Source organism: Ochotona princeps, chromosome 13 (genome assembly GCF_030435755.1).
Source record: "Ochotona princeps isolate mOchPri1 chromosome 13, mOchPri1.hap1, whole genome shotgun sequence".
NCBI classification, from domain to species: Eukaryota; Metazoa; Chordata; class Mammalia; order Lagomorpha; family Ochotonidae; genus Ochotona; species Ochotona princeps.
Genome location: NC_080844.1, coordinates 53,735,608 through 53,762,748, shown reverse-complemented (window position 1 = coordinate 53,762,748; position 27,141 = coordinate 53,735,608). Strand labels below are relative to the sequence as shown.

The following is a 27,141-nucleotide window of genomic DNA, read 5'->3' as shown; positions in this document are numbered from 1 at the left end:
ATCCTCAGCCAGAGCTTAAGGTACTTTTTGCAAAGACATGGCTTGGTTACCAAGGTGTGGGCACGCTGTGGCTAGGCTACCTCAAGCAATGGCCACCAGCACAAGCGGAGGTAAAAGCAGGACAGCCAGCATGGCAGAGGCTGAGGGAATGGCCATTAAAATGACACCTTCCTTTCCAGCTCCAGGCTGTCCGCCCTAAGACACTTGGTCAGGCTGTAAGGGGAGAGCCTTAAGCGCCACCTCACATGACACTGTCCCAAATGCCTGTGGCCGGCAGCTGGGGTGTCTGTGTCCTCCTCATAGAGTGTTAACCCTCCAGCGAGGATGACGGGTCCTCAAGGTCAGGCAGGTTCCCCCAAGGCTCCTGCCAAGCAGAGCACCTCCTAGGGAGGAGGCAGCACAGGCTGTTCTTCGTGCTCCCCAGAGGCTGCCACCAGCAGCCTCCTATTCTGCACTGGGTGCCCTGCGCTGTGCTCAGAGCTGCGCCAGGCTTGGTGAAGCACCATTCTTAAGATGTCTTAAGACACATAAGGCGAAATCTGCCCGCAGGGCATGTAGTCTCCGGAGCAAGAAACAGTGCCTTTCTATTCCAAGGTGAGGGATTCAGCCTCCAGGATGAGTCAGGGTGGGAGGGTGGGTGGGATGTGCTGTAGGAAGAGCTTAGAGGAAGCAGAGTCAAAGGGAGGTGTTTGGCTGAGGGAGGCTTCTGAAAGAGAAAGAACTTGCTCAAGGACTTGAGGGAGGGACAAGGGGCAGTGAGGGAAGAAACCGGAGGCTGGGACAGCAAAATGTGATGATTTTAAGGAAAGAGGTGGCCTCTGGGGCCAGGACACCATCAGCACGATGGCTCTGAGGTACAATGGGAAAGGGAACTCACAGAGGCAACATTCCAGGTACCTGCCCCACCCAAACAGCTGCCTTCGGCCAAGTTCAAAGTCACCACTCAAGAAATGCTGATGAATGAACACCCTCCAACACCCTCCAGGCTGAAGACCTCAGTCCAAGAAATTGAACAGTACTGCAAACGAATGCCTGCTTGGGCAGGCAGGTAACAGGGTAGCCAGCTGGAGGTGAGTAGTGGCAAGCAGGTGGAGACGATGACAGAGTAGACTCATACTCTCAGGGGACAGCCCCTACCTGACTGCATGCTAATGTTGCTGAAAAGGCTTGTGAGCCACAGTACCTGACCATTTGATGGTCAAGTGAAATCCCTCAACATTTAAATTTAGCAATGAACTTGACTTAAAAAAATATGCACATCAAACAAAGCACATCAAATGAGGCTATATTCAGACTGTTAGCAACCTTCAGCTACACAGGATAAAGCTTTTGTTTAAGAAATTCATGATATGAAAAAGTTCCTGGGGCCAGCATGATGGCTCAACTGGCTGATCCTCCCCCTTCAAGCACTGGGATTTCATATAGGTGCTAGTTCGTGTCCCGGCTGCTCCAGTTTCCACCTAGCTGCCTGCTTGTGGCCTGGAAAATCAGTAGAGGACAGCCCAAAGCTTTGGAACCAGGCACCCATGTGGGAGACCCGGAAGAACCTCCTGGCTCCTGGCTTCAGATTGGCTCAGCTCTAGCCATTGTAGCTACCTGGGGAGTAAACCACTGGATGGAAGATTTTTCTATCTGTCCTTCTTTCTGTAAAGCTGTCTTTCCAATAAAAATAAATAAACCCTTTTTTAAAAAATCCATCAAGCCATATACTTACAGGTGGAGTGCTTTTACCATCTGCAGATTACAAATTCAAAAAGTGCAAAAGTAAATAAAAAGAGTCCCCAAGAGCTGGAAAGGGCACTCCGTGGAGGATTTACAGCCTCGCTGCATCTTCCCCCTCAAACCTCCTTCTGCCTCTCCCTCTCACTTCTCACCCTCTAAGACCCGGCCAGCTCATCACTTCCTCCAGAACACCTCTCTCAGCACACCCTAGCCCAGGTCTGCTCTGGCCTCAAATGGGTGTGCTGTGAGTGCACCTCCCACACCCAAGCCCCGCAATGGGTTTTCACTTCCCTAAGCACTCCTGCCAGTCTGGAGGGAAGGCCTGCACGCCGTGCACGGCAGCCCAGGTCCAGCACCTGCGACCATTCCGCCGATGCCCGACAGGATGGCTCAGCCTCCTTTAGGCAAGAGCAAAGAGAAGGAGGCCTCCCGTTTCTCTCTTCCTGGAAGTGACAGAGCAGAGAATCTGGAAACATGAGATCTGGGGGAAGCCCAGAGCTAGCAGCGTCCTGGGTGAGAAGCCCTGGGGAGGGGCAGGGAACCCCTGCAATGAAGGGTTGAAAATGCCAGTCTCTTGAAGCCAGCTGAAGTCACCTTCCCACCGAGCAGCAGCACCCAGAATGTGCAGGATTGTTAATTCACATCCTTGGAAGAAGGATTCAGCAATGCTGGACTTCAGCAGGCACCAGTCTCTGCAGAGGGGTTGTTAGGACAGCTCTGAGCCCACCCCAGGGGTCCAGCAATTAGCTCGGCGACGGGGCCTGAGAATCTGCATTCTGAACAGATACCCAGGTGCCTCAGAGGCTGCCGATCCAGGGATCTCCCTCCCCTTCTCCCAACCCCTAAGTCCCTGGAACAGACAAGACCTCTGTTAGGAAGCACAGGGTCCCTGCAAGGCACCAGTGGCCTTTTGTCTGCTCACTTCACAAACTTTTATTAGATTGGTACCGTGCGCAAAGCCGAGTAAATGACGCCAACATAATTAGAACCTATGCCCTCACCTTGGTCACCAGAAAATGGATTGCTACTTCTCAGTGCCCTTCACAGGATTTGCTGTTGAAGCAGAAAATGACACCCACTTTTAGCCACTCCTCAATGCTCAAATGATCTCACGGTCAAGCTTGTGACTCGCAGAATAAAGTTATTGAAGTCCACTCCCACCGGCGAACTCCTCTGCTTCCCCTACTTGCTTCTGATTAAATGAGGCATTATCCCGGATCGCCCTTCAAGGCATCACCTTCTCCTTTCAGCAGAAGAGGAGTCCGCTGTAGTTTTTGGTACTTGGGGTTGAGCAATGGACAGATGAAGTTCCTTGGAGACCAGGCTAGCAAAGAGTCTCCAGGAGCGTCAGAGGTTGGAGGCAGCTTTCCAGCAGACAGGCGAGCACACCGCTGTGTAATAGCACCCTTGCCCTGTCCCAGGCAGGAGCCGTCTTCTGACATATTCAATTACGAGTGAGTGCCTGGGCATTTAATCTAAATGGCCCTGGATACGGAATGCCTGGGCAGCATGCAGCTGGATTATTTATGCCCTCTGCACCTGTGGAAGCTGTGATTTAATTATTTATTTTGTGTCAAGTTTCCAATCCTGAGCTTCCAGTCTGCGGATGAATAAGCACCTCGGTTCAACCGCAGGGGACTCTGGGTCACCACACAGCAGGAGTCGGAAAACTGCAGGATTTTAACGCCCCGGCTGCCATCTCAGCCGGCCTGAGGCGCGCCTGAGGAAATTCAATCAGGTGTGGTGATTTCAAGAAACCTTTGAAGCAACAACACCTGAAAAATTTAGTTCTGCTCTCAATGAAAATGTAACTCGAGGGACAAAGACACAGCTGTGGGCCCGACACCATGGCTCAATTGGCTAATCCTCCCCCTTTAAACACTGGGATCGCAAATGGGCGCCAGTTTGTGTCCCCGGTACTCCACTTACCACCCAGCTCTCTGCTTGTGGTCTGGGAAAGCAGTAAAGGACGCCTCAAAGCCTCGGGACCCTGCAGCCATGTGGGAGACCCAGAAGAACCTCCTGGCTCCTGGCTTCATATCAGCCTAGCTCTGGCCATTGCAATCACTTGGGGGAGTGAACCAGTGGATTGAAGATCTTTCTCTGTCTCTCCTTCTCTCTGTACATCTGCCTTTCCAATATAAATAAATAACTCTTAAAAAAAAAAAAACAGCCTTTGAATCCCAGCCCTCTGCTGGCAGGCCTTTCCTGCCACATATCTGACCCTTTGCAGGAGGCCCTGGGGCCTCTAATTCCTCCCCACATTTGCTGAGCATGTTTACAACCTGCTAGAACTCTCAAGTGGTGTCTGATGAAAATATAGCACTAACGTGTGTTATAATAGAACGAGTTTCTTTCCATTGACTATTGTGGACAGGTCTGTGGTTTGGAGAATTACTCTTTTAGCCCCAACTAACATCAGCTCTTCATTTCAAACAGAACAACTTGAATTTCAAATCCCAGCTCTTTTCCAGCTGTCTCTTCTTACTCTCATAACTCAAGTCCAATCTCCTGTTGCCACAAGATGGTTAGATTTCTATTATGCCGTAAGTTCTTTTACGGGGAGGCACACAAACAATTCTGAAAAAATTCTGCCAAGCTTCTGAGATTTTGCAGTTACCAATGGCTTCACCAGAATCCCCCTCCACTTCAGAGGAGCTACTCAAGGTTTGGATGGAAGGCCTAGCCCCACTCCAGCAAAGATGGCAAACCCAAGAATGGGACACTCAGCTAACAGAACAGATCGAGAGGTTCGAAGCTTCAAATTCAGATGACTGAATCAGCTTTTCGATTTGGGGTTTTTGCTTCATTCCTTGGCTTTCCTGACACACAGCAAAATGTTTTATGCGCTTCAGTTTCGCACCACTGGGATGCCTCTAGTCACAACAGCACTCGGTACACAGCAGGTACCAATAAACACTTGCTGAAGGAATGACTCTGTTGGGATCAGGTGGAAGTGCAGGGGAAAGACCCAAGGCCCACACACATGCTAGCTGCTTATCCCAGCTCTGCCTGACCCAGTTGCTGAAAAGAAACTTGAGAAATTTAAACCTGAGCCAAATTTATCACTGGTTCGTCCTGTTACACAAATTAACTGGACTAAGGACGAAATAAAAACAAAGCCAGTTTACCAAATGTGAGCACTGTCTGCTGATGGTACTTCGCCAAAAATTCCACAGAGATCCTAAAATCTAAATTATGTCATTACTCCATTAAAATTATTTTATATAGTCTGATGATTTTACATGTACTTTTCCACTTTAAACTTGTCATAAAACACACATTAAGATATTTTGTGAAATATTTGGCAGAAACACAATAAACAATAAGAAATTCAGGCAAAACCCTCAGGATTCTTGACATTTGTAAAGAAGTCACATGTCATTTAAAATATACAAGAAGACCTACGACAAGAAGATTGGATCAGTAATAAAAATAATTTGACTCCTGGGTGGGGTGTTATGGCACTGCAGGTTACACCGTGGCTTCTGAATGACCACATCCCACATCTGAGTGCCTAAAATGAAACCTCGCTTCACTCCTAAGCCAGCTCTCTTGTAATGTTCCAAGGAGGCAGCAGATGGTGGCTCAAGTGTTTAGGTTCCTGGTACCCACACATGGGAAACCTGCAGGGAATCCCTGGCTTGGCTTTGACCTGACCCAGGCCTGCCTGTTGGAGGCATTTGAAAAGTGAAACAGTGAACAGAAGACTCTCCTTCTCTTTCTCTCCCTCCTTCACACCTTCCTTCCTTATCTCTCTGTCTTCCTTCCTTTCACTTTTCCTTTTATTATTATTATTTTTATTGCTATTATCATAATGGTTGACTTACAGAGAGGAGAGAGAGAGACAGAAATATCTTCCATCCGCTGGTTCACTTCCCAAACGGTTGCAACGGCCAGAGTTGAGCCCATCTGAAGCCAGGAGCTTCTTCCGGGTCTCCCATGTGGGCATAGGGTCCCAGGGTTTTGGGCCATCCTCCATTGCTTTCCCAGGCCAGAAGCAGGAAGCTAGATCAGACGTAGGGCAGGTGGGACATAAACCAGAACCCTTAATGGATTCTGGCACTTGAAGGTAATCTGAATCATCACATCAACCCCCCTTCTCTGCCTTTCAAGTAAACAAATGTACAGATAGAAAAAGTTAACTGCTAACAAAGGAAGTGTCTGGGCCAGATAGCTTCATTGGTAAACTCCACCTTATATTTAAAGAAGAATTAATGCCGGGCCCGGCGGCGTGGCCTAGCGGCTAAAGTCCTCGCCTTGAAAGCCCCAGGATCCCATATGGGCGCCGGTTCTAATCCCGGCAGCTCCACTTCCCATCCAGCTCCCTGCTTGTGGCCTGGGAAAGCAGTTGAGGACGGCCCAATGCATTGGGAGACTGCACCCGCGTGGGAGACCCGGAAGAGGTTCCAGGTTTCCGGCTTCGGATCAGCGCGCACTGGCCCATTGCGGCTCACTTGAGGAGTGAATCATCGGACGGAAGATCTTCCTCTCTGTCTCTCCTCCTCTGTGTATATCTGGCTGTAATAAAATGAATAAATCTTTAAAAAAAAAAAAAAAGAATGCCAATCCTTCTCAATTTCTTTAAAAAAAAAAACTTCTGAGGAGGGAGCATTTCCTACTCATCCTATGATGCCAGCAAAATCATGACAATAAAGCCAAAGATTTTACATGAAAAGAAAAATGACATTTTTTAAGCAGTTGGAAAGTTGGCAGATATTCAGACCAAACATGCCTACAAGAAAGCAGCCAACAAACTTCCAAAACAAAGAGGGTCCTTGACTTTCCAATAAAAATAAATAAATCTTAAAAAAAAAAAAAGAGGGTCCTGTTGGGAGAGACTAGCAAGGAGAAGCTTGCAGCTAAGACTTCCAAGGAAGCTCCTGGATGCACCTACATTGACAAGAAATGTCCCTTGGACAGAAACATCTCCAACCAAGGGAGACTCCTGTCTCACCTGGTGACGAGATGAAGATGCCGATGACCATGAGCAACAGCTGGACCACCTTCACTCCAGCCACAAGTAAAACCGCTCTGAGACACACAAACATGTCTGTGCACCTGTCTGCTGCCTCAGGGACATCCATACTGGAGACTTCACCCTGGGGATTAAACCTGGCCCCCTGAACCCGACAGTGAGCTTCCATGCGCTCAAGGTCACCAAAGGCAATCCCAGAAATTCTGAAACTGGACAACACTCACTCCTCACCAATATACTTAACCATTCACACGCGTGCGCGCACACACACACAGAGCTACAGAACAGTATACATACAGTGGGGAAAAAAGTTCATAGAAAAGCAGATCATGAAAAAGCTATGTATGAACTTCAAAATTTTTACACAAAATTAATGTATCTTGAGATGGGTGTTGGGTGTCATGACTGGGATTTCATGTGGGATGCCCATATCCCTTGTCACAGTGCCTGGGATCAAATCCCAACTCTCTCCTGGAAAGGCAGATACACAGAGAGGAGGAGAGACAGAAAGGAGATGTTCCATCTGCTGATTCACTCCCTAAGAGACCACAATGGCCGGAGCTGGCCAATCCGAAGCCAGGAGCCCTGAGTCTCTTCTGGGTCTCCCACGTGGGTGCAGGGTCCCAAGGCTCTGAGTTGTCATCAACTGTTTTCCCAGGCCACAAGCAGGGAGCTGGATGGGAAGCAGGGCCACCAGGACTAGAACTGGCACCCATATAGGATCCCGGCGTGTGCAAGGCGAGGACCTTAACCACTACGCTATCACGCTGGGCCCAAATCCCAACTCTTTCTAATGAAGCTTCCTGCCAAGACAACCTTCCAAAGCAGCAGATGATGTTTTAAACACTCAGGCCCACCCCCATGGAGACCCAGATCGAGTTTCCAGCTCCTAGCTTCGGTCTGATCTTGTCCTATTGTGGCTATTTAAGGAATGTGAACCAGCAGATGGAAGATTTCTCTGTCTCTTCCTTTCAAATAAAATGAAAATAAATAAGTTAAAATAACCATCTTTTAATTCCACTTCCCACAAACTTTTGGAAGTACCACATATTTCACACAATTGCAGTGAATCTACACTTACTTCAAAATGAGAAGTTTAATATCAAAAAACTTAAAATAGAGGCCAATATTGTGGCAGAGCACTTGCAATGCCAGCATCCTGAATCAGGACACATGTTCATGACTCAGCTGCTCTACTTACACTCCTGGGGAAAGAGTAGAAGATGACCCAAGTGCTTGGGCCTCCGCCACCATATGGGAGACCCAAATGTACCTTGGCTTTGGCCTGGCCCAGACCTGGCTGCTGCAGCCATCTGGGAAGTGAACCAGCAGACTGTAGGTCTCTCTCTTCCTCTCCCTTTCTATCACTCTACCTATCAAATAAATACACAAATACTTGTTAAAAACTTAAAATAAAAATGTATGCAAACAAAATAACATGACTAAAAGACACCTGTTATTCTTCCAGTCCGCACAGGTTAGAGAAAACAAAGGAAGATTGAAGAACTGTTAAACACTGGGAAACTGACGAGAGACGGTGGTTAAAAGCCACGCAGGGTCCTGGGCAGGAGCCTGGGGCAGGAAAAAGAACATTAATGAGAAAACTACAGAAACCTGAATGCTCTGTCTCAGTTAACAACAGCATACCAATTTTAATGTCTTAGTTTGGCAAATCTATCATGGCTGTGGATGGTATTAACTTTAGAGGACATTAGGTGAAAGGTTATGAGAACTCTCTGTCCTTGACATCTTTCTAGAAATGTAAAACTGTTTCCCAAAAATGTGGATTAAAAAAAAAATACTGGGCCAGAAAGGAAATATCTGAGTATGCACCAGATAGATGTTGAAAACTATTCCTGCTTTTCAATAAGAGTCCATAAATTAAAAATATAATAATACATGTTCAAGCAGAAAAGGCTGAGGCACTGACTCACAGTTACACTGTGCTGTGTGCACCCACTATCTCTCCGAAGCTGAGAATCTTTTCCATATCCCAACGAAGCACGTCCCCCGTGTTGCCGTGAACCCAGCAGGCCCCCCCATTGAGCTCCCTACACAGTGCAGACAGGGGCATGGCGCGTGGCACCAAGGACAGCTGGCAACACCTCCTGCCCTCTTAAGTCAGATTCTGCCAGATCATGCTGCTCAAAACTCAACAGCAAAAGACAACACCATGTTCAGAGCTATTTGGAGTTTTTTGCTTTTTAAAAATTCTATTTTACTTTTATTAGGAAGGCAGAGTCATAGGGAGAAGGAGAGACAGAAAGATGGAGATGTTCCATCTGCTGTTTACTCCCCCAGTGGCCTCAAGGGCTGCAGCTGAGCTGATCCAAAACCACGAGCCAGGAGTTTCTTCTGGATATCCCATGTAGGTGCAGGGGTTCAAGGACTTGAACTATCCTCCACTTCTTTCCCAGGCCACGGGCAAGGAGCTGGATTGGAAGTGGAACAGCTGGGACGGGAATGGTGTCCTTATGGGATTTTAGCGCTGTAGGCAGAGGCTTAACGTATTACACCATGACACTGGCCCCATCAGAACCATTTGGATTTCAAAACTGCCAAAAGGAATTGTAGACTAGATGAATAATAATAAAAAATGATTAATAGAAAGAAATAATTTTTTTTTGTTTTTACTCTAGCAGATTTCCGAATTTCCCAAACTTATCACCTCAACTTTTTTTTTTTTTTTTTTTTTTTTGGTTGGTTGGCTTGTTTTTTACATTTTAAGTTAACATTTGTGAACAGAGGAAGGACAGAGGAAGTTTCTGGTACATTGACAGTGTTTTATTTCTCCTTCTAAATTTTTGAGCTGGCATAATATTTGTGCTTATTTATGAGGCATTCATAGTTTGTTGCATGCACAATGAACAATATGTAGTGACGAGACTGCAGTAATTAGCACTTCCAGCCCCTCAATGTTATCCGTTCAGATAACTGTATTTTGGTGCCCATTATGTAGCTCTCTTCATAACCCACAGTGACCTCTGCCCTACTTTCCCCTTTCACTATCAACCTTTTTAGCTTCCACAAAGAAGGGCAAACAAGCCCTGTTTGTCTTTCCTGGAACGTCTTATTTCTTAACCCAGGCGGCAGTCAAGCAGCCTCACCCTTAAGATGGGGCACATCTCTATACATTAAAGGATGGCAGACTGTTTACTTACAAAGCAGCAAGCATAAAACTGATTTATCTCCACAAAATGTCATCCTGTCCCCAGCATCTCCCAGCATCACAGAGGTGAGGTGACCTACACGAGGCCACAGGGCGCTGCGGTGCGACAGCAGACACCCTGAGCTCAATTCCTGATCTGCTGCGCAAAGACACAAAATTTCTGTTTCAAACATTTGTTTTGCAATATGTGTTACTAATTAACTGGGGAAGCTTATAATACCATCACAGTGGAGCTAATACCAGGCTTTTCTTTTTTCTCATTTAGATTTATTTTTTCCCATGAAATCACTGAACTGATGTCTGGATCAGATGTCGCTGTTTAATTTGGTGTAACTATGCTTCTCTCTAATAATGCATAAAACCATCAATGACCATAAATACAATTTAAGTGTTTTGCCACATCATCTGACTTAATCATTCTGCTAGATCATAGATGATTTAAATCATATTGATTGTGCTCATTCTCTAAAATAAAAATATTATCTTTGTGGCTAGCTATGACTTTTTTTTAAAGTTAAGATTTATGTACTTTTAATATCTTGATACTTTTCCTAGTCATTACCATATGACTCGGCTTTTCCTTTTGTTTAATTTACAATCGTGCTTTAGTAGTCTGCAATCCTGTAACAGGGACAGTACTGAAAACAACACTGTACTTCTATGGAGAGCACACTGTTATGATGGCTACGCTGCAAAACTACATGGCCAGGGAAGATGCGTACAAGCAGGAAATTACACCAGATCTCTCCGATAAAACTGGACTGTCTCTAAGGGAAAAGCACATGCAAACCAGAAGTTCTTATCTGGGCTCACTTTTCTGAACGCTGACAGTCTTTACAAAGCGCTCTGTGTGTGTGTGTGTGTGTGTGTGTGTGTGTGTGTGTGTGTGTGTAAATGAGGCCCATACTTTCTGCAGAATCTCAAAAATACAAGAGGGGTGAAGAGCGAAACAGAAGACAGGAAGGCCCGGACACGAGACCCCGCTTGTACCCCACATCTTACAGAACCTGCAAATGGCTCTGATGGCATCTCAGACCTTGGACTCACCACAACCCTGCGAGGTGGGTCGGGAGGGGTGGGGGTCTGGCTCCAGTGTGCAGGTGAGGGAAGTAACCCTCCTCCCAGGACTGAAACACAACGTGGCTATTAAACAGGGGCGCAAAAGGAGGAGGGCCAGTAGGGAGCACTAGCAGGAAAGTAGGGTGGGATGTGTCACTGTGCTCCTGAATCTGTATTGTGAAACCCGTGAAATCTAATGAATGTGGGGGCAGACACTGGGAGGGCAGCAGCTTTCCCCATCAGCAGCACCTGTGTTGAGTCAAATACCTGTAATGATTAAAGTTCTATGGGATTCAGAAATAGACCTTACAGCACATGAAATCTTCTTCTTTATTTCATTTTATGACACAGTTCCATATACTCTGGGATTCCCCCAGTCCCTCCACAAGTCTTCCCCCCATATTGATTTCCTCCATATTATTACAGTAGTACAGCTCATAACCATTCATAATTCCATCATTGCGAGCATGGACCATGCAGAAAATTCAACACCTCATTGTCCAGATAAATTCAACAGTTTCATTGGGAGACCATCCTTGATCTGAAAGGAGAGCTGGCAGAATATCATCCCCTCCAATGAAAAGCCACAACACAAATTCAACAACAGGAAGAAACATGGAAATTTACAACATCATAAAGTTAATTGACATGCTACCGAGTGACCAATGTGTTGCATTTTCTAGCACATGAAATCTTCACAGAAATGTTGCTTTCAGTGCATTTGTGTCATCCTCTGCCCTCCACCCCCCACGCACCGCATCCCTCCCACCCCCAACCCCACCCCACCCACCCCGCACCCCACCCTCCCCCGCCCCCACCCTACTCCCACCCACCCACCCACCCCCACCCACCCCCCACCCCACCCCACTCCCCACCCCACTCCACCCCCCACCCCACCCAAGGCTGCTGCGAATGTAAGCGCTGACCCTTTGCTTTCTGTTTTCCTCCCAGCCATTCCCCTTCCGGTCACTAAACCCACCCAGGGCGGCAGCAGCTCTCCTCCTGTGCCTTCTAACCCTGCAGCTGCCTACCCAACCTCCCAGGCCTCACCGGGCTTCTTTCCTCCTGATTGTGGATAACCAGGAACCTGCTAACCAAAATAGCAAACACAAATACATTCCACCATCCCCTCTTCGGAGGTGGTGGGGGAAGGGCTCAAATGCCACAGCTATCTTCCAGCTCTCCCGTGACCATGGTGAAGAGTCTGACCTGACAGAATACAGCGTTGCCTTTGGTCTCCAAGTCCAAAATAGATCACTCGCCACTCAGCAGGGCAAGGGGCTCTGTTCCTCCCTTATCTCTGAGGTTGGCAGCTATGTGACACACAACAAGCCCCTGAAAGCAATCAGCGATATACTTTCGAAATAACTTTTTTTGGACAGGCCCACCAAGGACAAGATGATAAGGAATCCATAACGCCGCGTGCAAACCTGCTGAGTGACCACAGCCATGAGAGACCCCAGGATGGACAGCAGAGGCCCATACAACAGCTTTCCCAGACCAGTAGCTGATACAAATAGCCTTGCCTTTTAACTGAGCAACCCCAACCTATGCTGCCTTGCCAACAAACCATCCCCCTGCGCTAGGCTTTCGGGAACATATTCATTGCTCAAGATGACAGCATGCACCCCATGTGCCCGGATGCCTCACCAGCACTTACTTGTCTGCATTTACCCTCCTCACTTGTCTCATTCACATTTGGTGGGAAGAGGGTGTGGGGTTCTTTGGTAACCTTAAGCATTCAAGAGATTTACATCTGGGGCTGGCATCGTACAACAGATGGAGTTGCCACTTGGACACAGGTCTTCCATATGGGTGCTGGTTCAAGTCCTGGCTGCTCTGCTTCTGATCCAGCTGCTTGCTAATGTGCCTGGGAACAGCAGCAGCAGGAGATGGCCCAAGCGTGTGGGCCCTGCCATCCACATAGGAGACCTGAAAGGAGTCCCCGGCTTCTGCCTGGCTCAGCCCATGGTGTTATGGCCAACTAGAGGTTGAACCAACAGATCTCTTTCTCTCTCTCGCTTTTTCTCTCTCTCTCACACATACTTTCCCTCTCTCTCTTTCAAGTAAACAAACAAATCCTGACAGAGATCCACACTTACTAACAAGGTCTATGTTTCTCCATTATAAATTTTCCTTAAAAGTGTTAGAATATTGACTTTTCATTCAATTCTACAACTGGGAGAGATGAACAAGATATGCAGAAATTCACCTGTTTTGAGTGTAATTTCTTCTTACAGGAGGAGATCTGCCTGAATCTCCAAGACCCTTTGCAGTGCATCTTTAGCAGTTAAAGAGGGCAGACATCCAACTATGATTTATAGTGAATTGAATTACGTGCAGGACAAATCCAGAAGTTCCCCAACTCCCTTGCTCTTTCTCTCTCTTTCTCTTTTATTTGAAAGGCAGACGGACAGAGGGAAACAGACCTTCCACCTGATAGTTCACGCCTAAAAAGGCCACAACACCTGGGGCTAGGCCAAACGAAGGCTAGGAGCCAGGAACTCAATTTAGGTCTCTCGCATGCATTGCAGGGACCCCCGAATGTGGACCATCACGTGTTCCCTGTTGGGCTGCACCTTAGCAGGAAGCTGGAACTATCAGATGTGTAGTTGGCACTGCAGTATGGATTGTGGGTATTCCAGTGATCGCTGATCTGTTGCAGTCATTTGTTTTCCTGTTTCGTGCTCTGAAAATGTCTTTGGAAAATGAAAACCCCCATCTACTTGTGGCTTCACGGACACTGTGGGAGAATTCCTTTCACGAATTTCTTTAAAAGCTGAATGAATTTACTCACTTCCCCAAAACAAATTAATTAAAAATCTTTCCATGTGAGGAATACAAGCCTCCTTTAGCCACAGATATGCCTTGAGTTTTCTTTCTTTCTTCCATCATCATTGACCAAAAAGCGCTAAGGGAAAAGAAAACATTGTCTAAAATCACGGAAAATGCCAACAGAAACCTAAGGGGTATATTTCCTTCTCACTGGCTGTTTACCTAGTCTTCCATATGGCTATTGTAGCACTATTTTTACCATACTGAGAAATACAGATTTTTCCTATTTGAAATACAGATTTTTCCTCTTTCAGAAAACTGATTCAACAAAATCATTTTGTTTTTAAAGGCAGATCAAATAGATTGGAAAATGGAACGGGAAGCTTGATTCGCTATGCTGATGGAGGTAAAAATCATTTAAGTCAACATTTTACTCGTATCTAGAAATCAGCATATAAAAGCAATAAAACACTATTTACCCTAGACTGTGAATCTCAGCAAGGCTTTCCGCTCTTTTACAATAAGCCTGCCTAACAAACAGCAGAACAAGACAGCTCTTAAAAATCAACAGTGGAATAAGAGTTAGTAACTTGAACCACACTCACAATTCAAACTAGACCTAGAATTCCCAAGAAAATACTACAAAACTCCTTTTGCACACAAGATTAATGAAAACCAGCGATCAGCTCCAACTGCCCTAATGCTGACACTCCCGCTGCAACCTGGCCAGCTGTGTGATAAATTGAGTTTGTACATTTGGCCCATGATTTGGGCTGAAAAATAAAACTGCCTCTGCCATTAACAAGTTACCGCAACTTATCAGCTCTGAGGCCTCCAGACACCCACAGATGTGTTACGAGAATAAAGTCAACAATGAAATCAAGAGGGTGGCCAGGATTGGGAGGAGATCAAAGAAATCCAGAAAGAGTGATATTTGGTGAAAATATGTGATCTTAACTCTAAACGAAAAAAAATCTGAACCCATTCCAACATAAAAAATGAAAACACAAGCAAGCGAGAGATAAAGAACAGAATTCCAGTTAGCAAATGTAGAGAAATGAATGAAACAGAAAACCACACTTAGAGCATTGGAGTAGTAACTCTCATAGGCAAGTACCAACCTTGGATGCTTAGACCAGCAGGTAAAACACGAGAAGAAACAGGACATTTCAAAGTAGTCTTAGTCCCAAGGGAAAAAACAGTAACCTTCAGGTTTACAGTTCACACCACCTTAAGCATCTGGTTAACATGAACCAAGAAGGGGCCACATCCCTTCCAGGAGATTCTTATTTAAAAACAGACAACCTTATCTAATCTTGAGAACACACCAGGCAAGCTCAAATCCTGGAGCACCTTACAGCAGAAGCTGTCAAGCCGCAGCCCAATAACCAAATCCAAACCCCTACCCATCGCCACAGAAGGAGTGATATGGACACGCGGCCGTGGGCATGCATGTACACCCTGTCCAATCCTGTCTTGGTGCTACAGCAGTAAAGGTGAGTTACTGTAACTGCTTGATCTGCAAAGCCAAGAATACTATCTGTCCCTTGATGACTAAGACTGATTCCTAAAAAAATAACTGGGCAGCATCCTTCCAAAATGTCAAGGTCACAAAAGACAATGGAAAACTGAGGAATTGTCACATGCAGGGGAAGACCATGAAGACATAATTAAATGCCTGATTTGATCCTGAATCGCATTCTAAAGTAGAAAAAAATAAAAACAGTGGGAAAAACTGCTGCAAACTGGGAGTGATGAAAGTTTGCAATTTGGCTAAGTGTAGCACACAGCAATATTCCTTTCTTAGTTTTTGATGAATGTATCGCAGTTAGGCAATGTGTTAGCATTAGGACCAGCTGGCTGACAAGCACACAGGTACACCCTGGAGTGTTGCTGCAAATTTTCTGTAATTCTGGAGTTATTCCTAAATGAAAACACCAAAGACAATTACAATAAACCCTCAGCCTGGCGTGCAGATGAGAGGGAGCCGAAGGAGCAGCTGCTGTCTGTGGACCAGCATCCACCTTCCAAGATCTGTCTTTATGAGGCTTAAAGGCAACTGTAAAAATAACCGCAGTGTCCTAATGCAGACATGATTAGTGGACATCATTCCTGCCTTCAACCAACATGGTTTTCACAGTATTGTGGGGATCCTTGAACTCGGACATCTAACTTGCTCCCACAACCACCAGCCAAACCTACACTAACCCTACAAGATGGGAGGATATGAAGGTTCTGTTGGAAAGCATTAGCAGGGGCAGGGCGGAGGCAGGCTCCACAGCAGAGGGGCCAGCTCTGTCACCAGCTCCTCGGCAACCGTGACAAGGGCGTGAAATGCCAGCATCACAGGCGTCTCCTCTCCACCTGACCAAGGGCCACTTCTGCCGGTCAGTAAAGAATGTAGGAGAAGGAAGTTGGTGCCTGCTCCGCCCACCAAAAAACTGTCCTCAAGATGGCAACATTCCACGCAAAGATGTCCTCATGAGACAGAGATTGCAAGAAAGATGGGGAAGAGACGTGTGTGGGGACATGAGGTCGGGGAAAGAAGCGCCTAGAGAAAGGGGAAGGAAAAGGGGCAGCGTGGCTCTCCCCTGGGCAGCAGGACAAATGGACCCTCATGAGCCCCCCATCACCCTGCAGCCATTCAGATGCCCCTCCTCTAGGTGCTGCAGAGCAGGTCCTGGAGCCTCCCCCAAACACCCACCAAGGCACAGTATCTTCAAGCCTAGACTATGATAGCATGTGTCAGTCCCAAGATTGGTCAGACACCCGTGGCAGACTCTGGCTCCTAGCTGACTATGCAGTGCCGCAGGGCCTGGGCCATCTATCATCCTCGGTCAGCAAGGGCAGTGAAACCCCTGAAGCCTGGTGAGGGAGGCTCTGTTCACTTTTTCTGCTGACTGTGCTCCTCCTCCCCTCTTCGAGAGAAACAAACCCCTGACCTGGGGGAAAAAAAAAAGGACAGGGGCTAGTGCCATCTGGAGAAGGAGGCGGAGGCGTTTTATGAATGGACCATTTGGACAGGAAGCAGCCCTCGGGCCTTCCCCGGCCAATGCCATCCCTCCCCCCCTTAGAAAATTCCTTCAGCCCCATCTGCTCGGAAGAAGGCGACACACCCCAAAAGCAAACCCACCATCCACTGCCGGGCTTCCGCCCCCACCAGAAACATTCCAATGGTTTTGCCAAACAAACTGTTCTTTCCCTGAGCCGCCTGCATGACAACAGGTGCCCAAAGCGCAGCTCGAATACCACTGCTTTCTAATTAGCTTCAATCATTACTTTTAAAGCCACTTAGAAATCATGCTGTCCTACTACCCCCTTTTCTAGAAATCTCAGACGAGGAGACTAGGAGGAGCAGCATCCATCTAGAGAGGAACCTGACCTCCGACAGCTTCTGGCACATGCAGGCTTCAGCTGTGAATGACAATCGCCAAATGAGGGACTCCATGGCCATCTGGGTGCAGGGCCCGTCTGCCTGGAAGGGAAGCCTGTGTGCATGTGCCTCAGTCTGTCAGGGCTTGAGACAGACAGCACTGCCTCCCAGCCCTGAGCCAAGCCCTGCACAGCAAACAGCTGGGCTGCAGACAGATGTCCAGCCCCCTGCTCCAACTGCCCCCCTCCCACCTCACCTTCAACAAGGGTCCAAAGGTTCACACAAGTACGACTGGCATTCAAAGCAACCCTGACAGGCAGGCAGCAATAGGCAATAAGAGTTACATCCAGAGCCCAGGTAAGTCTGGGTGGCGAAGTGGGTCCTTACTCTCTCGGCCATGTGACTGCAGCTGGGAGAACCCATGCCTCGCAAGGCTACCTGATGGGGACCCTAGCTTTCCATCTACGAATCCTGGCCGGGGGAAGGGTCCGGCTTGTGGGCGACCAGCATGCCAAGTGTATTGATACTTGGGGGCATCAATTACTGCCTAGGGACATTCATGGATAAGGTCACTGTACGTGTAGGTAAGGAATGAATCATGAGGGACAAAGACAAAGCTACCGTATTTGTAGGTAAGTGAGGGGACTGAGAACTGGTGGTTTTGAGGTAAGAGACTGGAAGATCTGTAATGGGTCAGATGGATTCACCAACCTACATGGGATTCCTGAGATGGGCTTGTTAGTGCAGAGCACCACTGACCGCCACATGCCACCCCACATGAAAGCTATGGCTGGGGGCCTGTCTTGCAGAGCTGGATCCCAATACCTGACTGAGTGCCGGAACAGGGGACAGGTCACATTAGGCAGGGCCATGACACTAACCAGCATGTGAGAGAACTAGGTCTGGGGGTAGAATCCGCAGGGGATAAGTGGGCCCAACCCTGTGGAAATACAAGTCCCATTGGTTGGCTCAAGAGTTGGGGTAGTGATGGGCTGAACTAGGTGTGAACATGGAACCTGCCAACACTCATAGGCACTGGGGCCAAGAATAGGCTGGGCAGGTCCAAGATGCAACACCTACATGGGCATTCTAAAGCAGGGTGTGGGACTGGTCAGCCCACAACATCCTCCAGCTCATACAAATGCCAAGATGGAGGGGCAGGCTATGCTGTGCAAGGGCCTAGCACCTGCTGGCGCATGTAAAATCTGGGTCTGGGAGTGGAGGAATGTGGGAAACTCCTGTATGGGGTCATAGCTCCCACTGGTGAACACATGGTCCAGAACTACGGGTTGGGCAAAGTAGCCCATTCTTCGGCAAGTGTATGGGTTGGTTTTGGAAGGGGACAGACCGGGCAGGGCTGAGCAAACCTTAGCCCAATGGCAACTGCAGAAACCAGGCTGGAGTACAGGTTATGCTGTACCAGGATATCATACCTACTGGTTTACATGAGCCAGGGATGGGAGCAGACTGAGCAGGGCCAGGTTACATCTGCCAGCGAGAGTTGGGACTGGGGGCTGGCTGGGCCAGGCCAGGCTGCAGCATCTAAAGGCAAAGGCTGAGACAGATGAGGGGCTATGCCAGGCCAAATCAGAGCAACCACTGGTATATGTGAGATCTGTAGATGGGAACAGGCCTGTTTGGGGAGCAAAGGGGATGCCCTGACCAGGAAGTGATTCCCATTGGTGAGCGTGAGGGCCAGGGAGGAGGCTGCAGTCTGATCTGGATATGGCTGCAAGCTACCTCAGCATGGGTGTAGAGCTGGGTCTGGGATGTGCCGGACTGGGCCAGACTCCAGCACCTACTGGTGCTTGTGAGAACCAGGGAGAGTATAGGACAGGCTAGGTTAGGTCTCTGCTCCTGCTGAGCCATGGGTGAGCTGTGTCTGGGTGCGGACCAGGCTTGGATGGGCTGTAGCACCCAACAACAAGAACCAGAATGAGTGAGGGCCGTTCTGGAAAGGCCACTGCTTCTGTGGAACAGAAGGTGGACTAAGTAGGGCTGGCCCATGGACCCACCAGTGTGCGCGAGATCTGGTATTGGGAGAGATCTTGATAGAGGAGCTTGGGTAACTCCTCTGTCAAGACATACTCCCTGCAGGTGAATGCAAGAACCAAGATGGGGAGCAGTTCAAACCAGGCCAAAATATGGTACCTACTGGCACACATTTGGTGCAGGCTGGGGGCAGGCCAGGGGCAGGCTGGGAGCAAGCCAGGCTGGGTCAGTTCATATCACCCACTGGAGAATCTGAGCGCCAGAATGGAGTGTGGGTTGAGCAGGGTCAGGATGAAATACCAACCAGACCACATTAGGGCCAGGACTGGGGGCTGGCAGGCTGGGCTAGGCTATAGCCCCCACCAGCATGAGCTGGAATTGGGGGTGGGCCAGGCCCAGCCGGACTATAGCACCCACAGGCAAATGCTGAGGTGGAGCAGGCTGTGCCAGACTGGGCTGCAGCACCTAACCAGCACATGTGAAATTCAGGGGGGTGGGATGAAACCAGTGGGGGTGCAGCAGGGGCCGCCCTATTGGGCCACTACTCCCACTGGTGAGCATGAGAGCTGGGATGTGGGCAGACCAGACCAGGCAAGGCCACAATATCTGATGGCCTACATGTGAGCAGGGTCAGGGAAAGGCCAGGCTGGGCTGACTATACTCCTGGTACATGAAGAAGCCAGAGTGCGTGTGGGTGGGTTGGGCTTTGCTGCAGCATCAGCTAGCAAATGTTGGCACAGGGGGCAAATTCTGTCAGGTGCAGGCATGGCTAGACAGATGGTAGTACCCGCTGGCACCAGTGTGGTGCTGGATACAGGTGCTGGTTGGGATGAACTGGGATTCAATGTCCATTGACATGTACAAGAGCCAAATGGGATATGGGACAGACAGGACCAGTCAGCTGTACCTATTGGCCAGCACAGGAACCAGGGTAGAGGGGACCTGGTGGGGATTATTGCGAGATGCTCTGACAAGGCTGTAGCTCCCACTGGTTTGCGTGAAGGCCGAGTATGTGGTGGGCAGGATCGGGCTGGACTCCAACACCCATTGGTTTGCATTAAACATGGGACTAGAGACAGAACTGACCCAGCAATTGCAACTACCAGTGTATGCACAGGCTGATCTGGCGTAGACCCTGTATTGGCAAACACACACAAGAATCAGATCTGGGATGGCCTCAAATGAGGTTTCTTTGGAGATTTCCTACACAGTGAACTGCTGGACTCAGAACCCCAACCATGAAGAGAATTGCAGGTTCCACGGTCTGACTGTGGAGTGTGTGTGTCACAGCTGGGCCTCCTCAGTGGCTCAGACAGAGCAATGGATTGCATATCCAAAGGCACATGGAGGATATGGCAGTACATTGGAGTCTCTGGTACCATGGCAAAGGACACCCAGTACCATGGCAGAGGATGGAGGACAGAAAAAAATTGATCAACTACTCCAACCAAGCGTCGGCAGTGAAAATCAGGGCAGACGGAAACTATAAGTTGGACCATAGCAGCCAGTTGATTCTGGAGGGATCTCATCCCAATTGGAGTGGCGGGATCAACAACAATTCAGGACTGTTGGACTATCAAAACCTCTTGAGAACTTCATGGCATTGTAAATTTCCATTTTTCTTCTGTTGTTGATTTTGTGTTGTGGCTTTTCATTTAAGGAGAGGTATGGTAATTGTGTAATGGAGACTATCACATCCAGATGTGAGGATACAATGCAGTATGCTTCTCTGCCTCCAGATCAAAGATGGACTCCCAATAAAACTGTTAACTATCTCTTGACAATAGGAAGCTAGACTCTCTGCCATTGTTCATGCATGCAATGATGGACATATGACTGTTTATGAAGAACTATACTATAATAATAATATAAGGAAACTCAGTGTGTGGGAGAATTAGGGAGGAAGAAAAATCCCAAGGCCTAAGGAAATGTATCATAAAACAATAATAATAATAATAATAATAAAAGTTTTTTAAAAAGAGTTACATCCAATATGAGATGCCAGCATCCCATGCAGTGACAGTGCCTGCCCCTTGCACAACCATTTTTAATATCTGATCTTTGGTTACATCTTTATAAGAACCTATTTTGTTTTGTTTTTAGAGATTTATTTATTTTTATTGGAAAGGCAGATCAGATTTATAGAAAGAAGAAGAGACAAACAAAAAGCTCTTCTACCTGCTGGTTCACTCTCTAAATGGCCACAGCCAGGAACTTCCTTTAGGTCTCCCACATAGGTTCAGCAGTCTGAAATTTTGTGTCATCCTCCACTGCTTTCTTGGGACATAGCAGGGAACTGGATGGGAAGTGTAGCAGCCAGAACATGAACCAGCACCCAAATGAGATCCTAGCACTTGCATGGTGAGGATTTTAGCCACTCGACCATCACATTAGCCCCTGAGAACCTTCTCTGGGTGAGTAACCTCTGGAGGGCTCCCACACCTCTCTATCTATCTACCTTGGACTGGATGAAAACCTTGTTCATCCTTCATACGAGTTATCTCACCTTATGCTTTTGCATTTGTCTATATGTTTTTTGGCTGATGTTCATGTTCTGCATTAGTCAGGGAGGTCTGTTCCTAAGGACCGCACCGGCTCTCTTCACCACGTATCACCTAAAACACAGTAGGTGTTCAGTAAGTATTTCTTGTTTAAATGAATCAGAAAAAAAGTGGCACGTGTGTTGGGCTGTAAAGCAGCAAGCGCTGGAGGCTGGAAACTCCCCGTTTCAAGAAAAATAAATTGGAAAGGCATTATTTTCCCAGGGAGGCTGGCATCACTGTCTTTGGACAGACACCCATTACATAAAGACATGCAACAGGAAATATATTCCATTAAAGCCATCAACTACATATTCAAGATTCTCTAACTTAAAAAGTAACTACTAATAAAATTTGAAAAATTAAACAACGGATAACCTTCCACTTTTTCCAAAGTGCCTCTTGGCACCAAGAGGTCTGTAAGTGTCAATGTGATTCTAGCCTTGTTTGAAAACTAAAAGCTCTATAGTGACTCTATAGTTCCACTATTTTTTTTGCATTTTTCAAATCACTTTAAGTTTTTCTTATTCTTATTTGAGTGAAAGAGAGGGGGAGAGAGAAAAAAAAATGCTCTTATCCACTGGTTCACTCTCCAAATGTTCACAATAGCCAAGATGAAGCTGAGCCAAAGCCAAGACCTGGGAACTCAATCCAGGTCTCCCACATGGACGGCAGGACCCAATTACTTAAGCCACCATCGCTGCCCCCAGGGTGTGCATCAGCAGAAGTCTGGAGTCAGGAGCTGAGCCAGAAAGCAAATCCAAGAACTTTGACATGGGACACAGGTATATTAGCCATTAGGCTAAGTACTCTGCCTAACTACAGATTTTTCTGTTTGTTTTTCTTTACAGCCTCTTAGAGTTTCAAAACCAATACTGGATTAGGAGCCAAAATTGGCATTTGGTGATTCCAAAGAAACCAAGTTTGATTATATTCAGCATAAAGGATGAGAATAAACAGGCTTGTTACAACCAAGAAGACAGAAAATCAGAGAACAAGAAGAAACGATTCTCCCTTGGAGACATTTTCCCCCCCTGTGGATTTTGAAATTCTTGGATGAAATAATGTGGAAAAAAAATAATCATCTCTAGTTACAGCCAGCCGTGTGTGCCGAGGGACTGACCATGTGAGCAGTGTGAGGGGGCAGGGACACCAGGGAGGGCAGCACGAGGCTCCACTGCTGCAGACTATCAGAGCAGTGTTTCTAGTCGGCGTCTCATCTGGGACCTTTCTAAGCAGAACTGCCTCCGACACCTTTCACTTCCACTGTGCCTTTTTTCCTGCGCCCTTTATTTACATGTCTCTGTCATGGTTCTCGTTGTTCTGTGCATTGGTTGACTTCATGAGCAATGGAACTTGCTCCTTTCCAGTATCTGCTTTTCCCTCTGGCAGGTGCCAGGCATTTATCCATGGTCAGCACCATCAGGAAGCAGGAACCAGCCAGAACCAGAACACTGAGAACTCTGGAATGCACAACTGGCATCAAATTTCAGGAGAATGACAGTGATCTGGTTTTACCCTCCAAGTGGTGGAAGACAAAGACAAATGCAGTTGATTCTTAAAGCAATGCAGAGCCACATCTAGAACTCACAGTTCATTCCTTGAATGTGGCACCCGGCACCTGTGTGCGCTGTTCACTGCTACAGATGACTACCAAATAAACTCCACCTGAATCATGACTTGCCCTACTTCCCAGAGACATCATTCAAGCTCCACACATATCTGTGAAACCTAAGCCCACAGCAGCTACATCCCCCGCCTGTTCACTCTCAGCCTAGCGTCCTGCTAAGTGATTCTATCTATTATCTCATTTAACACTCCCAGCAGCTCTGAGGTAAATATCATCACCTCTTTTTCAGGTAAGGAAGTTGAGGCTCAAGGACATATCCACGGTGAGCCCAATCTCACTTACAAACCTGGGATTCCACTGCATCCAAGAGAGTCCATGTGAATCCCATCAGGAGCCATCAACTGTTATGAAGAGCTACTGTTATACGGCTATAAAGGGCATCACCTCTGAAAGCAGGCTGCCTGACTCAGACAATACAAGTCTCAGCTCTTCCACAAACCAAAGGTTAGGTACTTGACTTCCTTATAACCCACTCAGTTAGTGAACCTAACAACTGCTGCTTGTTTTATGAGGTTTCTTGAGGATTAATTAAGATAACACTTTAAAGCCCTTAGAATAGCATAGTGAGCACACAACAAATGTTAGCTGCTAGCAGCCAGCACTATCACGAGGTGGGTAAACTAATGCTTGTAGGGTCAGCATCTCTGGTTCATGCCCAGGCTGCTCCACTTCTGATGCAGCTTCCTGCTAATGGCCTAGGGGGGAAAAAGACAGTGCAAGTGCTTGGGCCCCTGACATCCACATGAGAAACCCAGAAGAAGCTCAGAGTCACAGTACTGACCACTTCAGCCATCTGGGGAGTGAATCTGCAGATGGAAGGACTAACTCGCTCTCTCTCTAACCCTGCCTTTCAAACAAATAAATATTTAGACTATTATATATATATGTATATATATATATATATATATATATATTAGCCACTGATAATGTTGTTGTTGATGATGGTTGTATGGCCGAGTGTCACTTGCAGTCATCCAAAGTTTGCCCAGCCCATCAGATGCTTCCAGATCCCATCCCCTTCGGGAGGTCTCCTCCAAACACCAAAGCCTCACCAGCCTTCTCCTTCCACACAACATCGCCACTTAGGCCTCATCAGTGAACAGTGGTATACTGATAACTGTCTTCAAACGTTCATTAGAATGTTCGTCCTCGCTGCTTCATCCCGAGGACTCAGTTGCATGCTCCCTGAGGACAGTACGTGAGCTACCCCTACCTCCACAGCCAACAGCAGAATTAGCGCGCATGCACACACACACACACACACACACACACATCCCCATTCAAAACAGCCATCTCCACTGGTGGAGGAATCCTTAAATTTGCTGGACTCAACTCTTTCAAATTCCAAGAGCAGAGAATGAAATTAAGAGGGAGCCTTAAGAACATAGTTCACTGGCAGCCTCCAAAACACCAGATGGTTGTATTTGATCTCAAAGACTTAAACAGTGATCAGCCTTAATGTCTGTGCTTATTACCAGGTTGTTAATATGCAGCCTCGTAATGCAATTAAAATCATTTGGACTAAGCAAATTAGAGTGGCTGGTGCCATGATTTAGTAAGCTACATCTCTGTGGCTCTGGAATAGCATATGAGCTGTGGTTCATGCCCAGCTCCCTGCTTATGGCTTAGGAAGCCAGTAGAGGATGGCCCAAGGGCTTGGACCCCTGCATCCACGTGGGAGATCTAGCTTCAGACTGGCTCAGCTGCACTCATTGGGGCCATCTGGAAAGTGAACCAAAGAATGAAAGATTAATCTCTTTCTCTCTCTCTCTCCCCCCACCCCCTCTCTCTGCCTCTCCTTTCTGTACAACTATACTTTTCAAATAAAAATAAAATAAATCTTTTAAAACACACACAAACTGGAAACCACTAATTGAGTTTCAAAGTGATCTGCAAAGTTGGGTAGGGTGGGGCAGGGTCATGGTCAGAGGATAATCTGCCCTCTGTGACCCAGGCATCCCATGTGAGCACCAATTCAAGTCCTGCTGCTCCACTTCTCATCCAGTGCCCTGCTAATATGACTGGGAAAGCAACTTCCCCAAATAGTTGGACCTCTGTCACCCACATGAGAAACCAGAACAGAGCTCGCAGCTTCAGCCTAGTCTAGCCATTGCAGTCATTCAGGGAGTGAAGCAGCAAACAGATTTCTCCTGCTCTTTTCCTGTAATTCTGCCTTTCATATAAGTAAAATAAATCTTAAAATATGTCCTGTCACAGTTTATACATTTCAAGTCTTCCCATCATCTACAAATGTACTAGGAATAGGGAATAATTTTAAGGAGAAGCTTAGAACTCACTTAAGTAGTAGGACACCAGGATTCTTCCCTAGCCTGAGAGGAGCAGGACAAACACAGCAGCCTTAATTTTTTTGCATTCATTGTCACATGCAATACACCATGAACATGAGAACCAGGTCCAGAACAGTGAGATGGGACAGGCCTTCTAATGGATTTCACACAACGTGAGACTCGATTGTGACAACTCAGAAATGAATCCCACCTGACACAGGGCGTTCATTGTTAAAGTCCTGTTCTTCCTTATAATGCTTGCAGATCAAATAGCTGTGATATCTACGTTTCATTCCACTCATCTGACACACAAAGGGACCAAAATGCACCACTGAGGAAAGAAACTCTCTCTCTCCATACAGCACCAACCTCCCTAGAAGCAACTGCAATGTAACTGTGAAAGAAGTAAGCTCAGAATATCTTCAAGCCTGGACCACGGCCAAAGAAGGTACAACCTCACATTCCCCAGGGAAACCTCCTAGGATGGACTCTGTCCCCTCAGAAGGTTTGGAGGGTCAACCCCAACACACACATGGAAAAAGTCTCGCTCACAGGCTGACAGCTCCGTGCTTTAAACTTTCCCATCCAACACAACCTCCAGAGCTACCTGCATCCCTGAAACACAGTCAAACTTGAGTCCCTTAGCTGCCTCACAAGCCAATATCCAGAGGTGGAAATGAGCAGTTTGCAGAATTCAGTTGTAGGTTTGCAATCACACTTCCACACAGAACCTCCTAAGTTCTGCTCACCTGAAATACACAGCTGACACGAGTAAAAATTCCTCTTGCCCTTTGGGAAACCATATAATAACAAGACTATAACAGTATAATTTTTAAAAAGAGTTAAGGCAGAAAGATATTTACTTGGGGACCAAGGCTGTGGTACAATGGGTTAAGCCAGCATCCTACATTGGAGTTTTTTTTCTTCCGAACAGAGATTGGAAAGGGGGTAAGGTACTTCTTGGAAATACTAATAAACATGTTGAACTATTTATCTTTGAAATGTCACTTTCACATTTGAAATGTTTTTGAACTAGATAGATATATTGATCTAACAGGCACCAAGTATATTTGGTTTGGCACTTTGCTGGGTACTACATAAATACTAACTCATTCCCAATAATAACCTTATGAGGTAAGTACTGGGGTTCCACTCCCCCTCCTAACCTCGCCTTCCTTTTTTTAAGAGATCAATTTTGCTCACTGTCTGGGGACACTGAAAGCCTGGGCTGCCCCATTGGCATGACCTTAAGTGGAGGACCTTTGGCTGTATCACAACGGGGAAAATGGAGTCACGGCAGCCGTTGACCCAAGCGAGAAGGAACAAGACACAAGGAAGCCCATGGAAGACATAGGATGCAGGGGTCACGATGGCTTTTTATAAGTCATGCTGTCTTCCCTGGGGAACTAACTAACAAAAGTCCCAGGACACCTACCACAAACCTCCACAAGGGTATTGTGCCCCCTATGACCTCATCACCTTCAGCCAGGCCCCACCACTTAGAGGGTCCACTACCTCTCAGCACCACAACTCTTGGGCAAGTTTCCAGCCCATGAGCCTTACAGGAAGTACTCAAAGCACCTCCAAACCACAGTACCCCCATCTTACAGAAGCA

The 27,141-nt window shown here is 47.1% G+C and overlaps 1 protein-coding gene across 3 annotated transcripts in view; it reads right to left on the bottom strand.

The window, feature by feature from the left end:
• The window catches only part of RBM20 (RNA binding motif protein 20), a 185,796-nt gene that overhangs the window by 133,061 nt on the left and 25,594 nt on the right, over window positions 1-27,141 (bottom strand). The window contains exon 1 of one of the 3 annotated variants that reach the window (XM_058671392.1): window positions 7,974-8,067. The exons of the other annotated variants lie outside the window; for them this stretch is intronic. The gene's annotated coding sequence lies outside the window, so the exon portion shown is untranslated. Of the gene's footprint in view, window positions 1-7,973; window positions 8,068-27,141 lie in introns of those variants that run through there. 3 annotated transcript variants of the gene reach the window in all.